Genomic DNA, 6,106 nt, shown 5'->3' with positions numbered 1-6,106 from the left:
ATATCACATTGAAAATGTTTATTTTTTTTATTTTTTTATTAATATATCTTTAGATAGACATCAATATTAATTAACTCTGCATATTTAAATATTATATTTGTGGTCCACGTTGAATTGTTTAACACCATCCTAGATCCATATTAACTCTGGATCTACTGAGAGCTGAGAAAGATTAAATCCTTTAAAGTGCAAAGCTCTTTTGGAGTGAAAAGAGATAAACCTTTAAATACTTGATAAATCTAGAATTAAGATGAATCTAAACTGATTATAATAAATCTAAAAATTAAAAGTTTCAATTATCATTTTATTTATGTTACTCATTATATCATAATTATAAATATCTAATTATTACATAATATTTTTTAATTTTCCATTTACAAAATATTCAAAATTATATTAACAATTGGATTAGCCTCTAACCAATCCAATTCTCATTTCCTCATAACCAAAAGTATTAATACTTCCACTCTCAAGTAACTAGTACTCAAGATTTTGCTACAAGTTGTTACTACAATCTCCACTTAACAATACTTTTAATTTATTATTAATATCACTACATCATATATAAACTTCTACTACCATTACGTGCATCTAAGGATATTTAATTATAATGAATTGTTCGGTTATTATGCGTATAGTTATCTTATAAATATAGTTACACATTGTAATGGTGTTAATCTATAAATACGTAATATAGAGATGGATTCATTGAACCGAAAGACTCATTTTACAGGATATGTAATTTTGTCTGTCTTTTATCAAAGTTGAAATTTTACTCATGTGGATCCAAATAAAAATAAATAAATTATACGAAATATTTAAATAATATGGATTCATAAAAAAATTTACACGTGAAGAAATTGGATCCCTCTTAGCTTATGTTACATTTGTATTTAAAATGGATCTTATACTATGGTACACCAATACCATTATGTTGCAACCAAAGATCTCAATTGTAAGGAGTTTATAATACTTTTATTCCATAAATCTATAATACTACATTTAATAATCTCTAAAGCTTTCCAATACATTAATATAAATTATAACAAAGTTATTATAATATTATATTATAGATGATATTGTATTAATGAAATTAAGATATTTGATATCCAAAGTTATGATCTATATTATTATAGATCATATAATGTAGTACTAATACATATAATAATATGTATAATAATATCATGTATATTATATAGACACAATATTGATCAATATTACATAGATATAAGTTTATGATTATTTAATTTACATATAATCGCAGTATTAATTATATGTACTAATATATATAATAATATCATGTAGTACTAATACAATAAAAGACACCATATTGATCAATAATACAATAATAGACACAATATTGATGTACATATAAGTTTATGATTATTTAATTTACATATAATCACAGTATTGTTTAAGAAGAAAATTCGTAATCAATATTAAACGATATTGTAATGCATTTGATTAGATTACCTTAGTTTTGGAATAAAATTCCATTTTTTTCACAATTTCATTCCAAATCTTCTAATTTTAAAATATTGTAATGGATTTGATTAGATTACTTAAGTTTTGCAATAAAATTTTATCTTTTTTAGAATTTCACTCTAAATGCTTAAGCCTAATTTTAAATTTTTGCTCAAAACGTTTTATTTAACAAAAAATCGAAAATTTTAGATTGATTGGTTTGATTTGATTTTAAATCGAAATTATTTTTTTTTAAATTTGTTCATGTTAAATTTTACAAAAGTTTACGTTTATACATTTTCCTGTACAAGATTGTAGAGGGCCTATTGCCACAATTATTAATATTTTTTAAATGCCACATGTTAATATTCCCTTTACTATTTTTATTTGGATTTTTTTTTTTTTAACCTTCCACTACTTTTACTTTTATTATGAAATAAGATAATTTCTTTACCTTCAATTATTTTTTGTCTTTGTGCATTGAGATATTTTATTATGGTATATATATAACTTTTTCTTTATAAAAACATACATAAATAAAGTTGACATTAAAATAAATTACACATATTAGAATTGTTTATTTAAATCCTATATTAAAATATACATCTTCTTTAGATTCAAAAGTGAAAATATAAGATTTATTTATTTACTTTATCTTTTTTGAAATAGGATATAAAACTATTGCAACCATATAAATTAAAGTAATGAAACATGATTTACTTCCAATTTATCATGGAGACTCTTAATCTATAAATAAGACTTGTTACAATATAATGAGCCAATACTATGGCTTATCAATACCACATGTCCAAAAAACCCATAACTCACACTTGTAATATGACATTTTTTTAATAAATTTAATTAACAAGTAAAAAAAAACATAACTACTTTGAAAATAAATAAATTTCAACCATTGATTTGTAGATGCTACTATAAAAATTCTAGAATATTTCAAGGAGGTTAAATCCCTACCATCCACCTAGTAATGATTGATAATTAAATTATATTATTTCTACTATTTTCTCTTGTTCATATATATAATCAATGAAATATGTTTAATAAATACAAGTGAATTAAAATGTAGTATTGTATATTATATATGCTTAAGAGATATTTTTTATTTTTATTTTTAGGTGAAGAAAATTATACTTTATATAATACAGATATATGTTTTATTGCTCAAGAGATTAGCTTAGAAACCCTTACAAAATATACTAATCTCAACTATATAAATTAAATGGCTAGTAAATGTTAATAAGCATCAATCCATGATAAACATAAAAAACACTTCATGATACATCTCATGTTGATAAAATTTAAAAATCATGAAAATTAACTAAGTGTATATTCATTTTAAAGTATTGTTATATATATATGGGCCTAATGGTTAAGAGTATGCCTTAGTAGATTTAGTAGTCAAATGGCTGAGCCGAGGTGGGACAAGGTCCCTTGTCCCACAAACAAGGGGGTCTCATACATCAATTTGGTGTATGGCTTGGCAATGACCTTAAAATTGGATTATATATATATATATATTTTAAAATAGACTTTGTTATACCACATACTGAAAAGCTATAACTTAATTTATATCACACTTGTTTACAAGACATTTTTTCTAATTAATCAATTTAATTAAAAAGGAAAAAATGACATAACTATTTTCTAAATAAATCTCAACTTTTTATTTATAAATATTATTATAATCTCAACTTTTAATTTATAAATGCTACTATAAATATTTCAAAATATTTATAGAATGAAAATTAAAATTATAAAAATTGTATTCTAAAATACACATATCTGTTTGCGTATTAATAATTAAACTTAGTTTAATGAAAAATAAGCATTTCCCCTCATATTTATATGTAATAACAATAAATAAAGATTCCAATTCTATTTTTGCGCTATTACTTCTACAAAACCATAACTAATTTTGTAATATCCTCCATTAATGTAAATATTTTAATTTTACTGCCAAGAAATTAGAACATTGTGTTGAAGGGTCATATAGTTTGAGAAAACTATGTTAGGTAAAGATATAGCCAGTAAATTATTAAATCTTTGAGGTAGAGAATTCCTGAAGCCAATGGTAGCACGGGGGAGATTGACCAAATTTGGTATCTCACGGCATGGAGTAATTCAGTGAAAATCTTGATTTTTAAGTCAAGGCGTGGAGGAATTAAGTGCAAATCTTGCTTTTTAAGTCAATCCAGAGTAGCAGAAGAAATTTATCTCAAGGCAGGAAGGATTTAAGTGCAAATCTTGATTTTTAAGTCAATCTAAAGTAATGGAAATAGATAAGTAAAATGAATTTCTCATATAATTTATTTATTGCAATCTATCTTGTCTGTTAAGATTGTGTCATTAAATCATGACTCTAAGTAACTCGTGTAACTTTGACAGGATCTTTATTATTTAAGCATGGTGAGAGAATTTAGTTAATTTCATTTCATAACTTTTTCACTAAATCATGACTGTAGATGTCAGTTGTCAGTTGTAAACTAAAAGGCAGGTCCTGATATTTTAGTTATGGCAAGAGAATCTTATAAATTTCATTCCGGAGTCGTTTTCATTGATAAATAAAAGCAAGTAAATATAGAAAAATATGGAAGAAAATACTCGTTTTCATTGATAAATAAAAGCAAGTAAATATAGAAAAATATGGAAGAAAATACTTTATACTAGTTAAAGATTTTGTGATTATTACTGTTGTATTTAGATGGAAAAGTAATTTAAAATTTCCTATTGGCATGATAAAACTGGAAGCGAAAGAAAACCCTAGAGAAAATAAAACCTTATACATTGAGTATAGAAAAAATAGGAAGAAAGTAAAAAACTCTATGACTTTCAAAAATAACAAAAATTCTTTAAAGAATAGAACCTCAGTTATGTATAAAATTAACATGTAATCAAGAACAGGAAAATAGCTAGAATAGTCATTTTTAAAAAGGAGAGGATTTTCTTTTTTTCAAAACCTGAAATGAATTTACTACAGAATTACTTCACTTTGAAGAATGGTCTGAATAACCATTCGAATTTCCAAAAGCAGCAGCATTATAGATACAGAGAGGTGAAACGACAAGAAAAACATCGCTAATAATGTCTTGGCCCCAAGATTACCATAGAGGGTTTAACCTTCAAATAGTCTAAATCATGAGAAAACCATTCGACTTTCTAAAAGCAGCATTATAGACACAGAGAGGTGAAACGACAAGAAAAACATCACTAATAATGTCTCGGCTCCAAGATTACCATATAGGGTTCAACTTTCAAAAAGTATAGATCATGAGAAAACAGAACGACTAGTCCCCTCTAAGGTCATAAGACAGAGAGGTAAAACGAAAAGAAAAACATCGCTAATAATGTCTCGGCCCCAAGATTACCATGGAGGGTTCAACCTTCAAATAGTCTAAATCATGAGAACAAGAGCCACATCTTTTACCTTCAGCCTAGGTCATAAAGCTTCTTAAAAATTAAATACACATTCAGCAAAAAAAAAACTAATTGCGAAGTGCCTGCGGTTCTTAAAAATTAAATGCACATTCAGCACAAGAAAAAACTAATTGCGGAGTGCTTGCGGTCTCATTTCACCTATTCAAAACTACTACAGACTCAATGATTCCATTTGAAATAACCATTATAAACTTTTAACTGAACAACCAACAACCCTGTGCTAACTCTAGAACCGGAAGAGGATTGGAATGTAAAATTCTTAACTTACAGCCCAAAGATCATCAATACCGAATATTTCACAAACAGAACTTTATATGAGATGACATACCTTGATCAACAGCGGAAGATGTAATGGCTGCCATCTACTTTGATCTGACTCCTGAATGTTCCTCTTCTTCAGAATTCGGTTTCTCTCCTCTTGCCCTCACTTTCTTTATGTGCTTCTTGATGGAGAAGAATGCAACTCTTGTGTGTGGGAGAGAGAGGACCCAATCCTTTATATATTATTTAACTCTAATCTGGTACGTCCATCATATACCAATTCAACGCTTAAGATCTAATGCTTTAGATTAGAAACTGCTTTAGGATAAAATCTAAATGCTTTAAGATTAGATCGGGTCACATTAAGATTAGAAAATGCTTTAACGTTAAAAAGCAATGAGCCTTTTGCTGTTTCTAATAGCAGTTTCTAACATTCTCCCACTTGACCCGACTATTCATAATATTAAGTGTTGAACATCATACTATGATAAATTGCTGAGAGTTATGGCGGTTGTGCACTATTAATTCAATGCATTCCCTTCCATATACTACAATACCAACAATCCATCAATTCATACTCATAATTTATATAAAACAGCATAATGGTCCACATAATGTCTTATATCATAATGATTAAACATAATATCTTTATAAGACTCTTTCTTGTTTAAAATTACATAAAATACGTATTACTACATTAAAACAAGAAACACATGATTGTATATCAGAAACACATAAAAGAGCTCAGAATGTCACACATCAATTATCATTAATACAACCAAGACCCATTCTTTGAACATGTTTCTTAAATTGTCTTGGTTGTAACCCTTTCGTCAAAGGGTCTGTAATCATAAGTTCTGTCCTGATGTGCATGATTGACATTCTTTGTTTCCGAACCTCATCTTTCACAACAAGATACTTCAGTTCC

This window comes from Pinus tabuliformis, chromosome 2_2 (genome assembly GCF_031772625.1).
Source record: "Pinus tabuliformis cultivar Carrire ecotype Pingquan chromosome 2_2, CPIR1, whole genome shotgun sequence".
NCBI classification, from domain to species: domain Eukaryota; kingdom Viridiplantae; phylum Streptophyta; class Pinopsida; order Pinales; family Pinaceae; genus Pinus; species Pinus tabuliformis.
The sequence above is the reverse complement of the archived record's forward strand: the minus strand, read 5'-3'. Positions refer to the sequence as shown.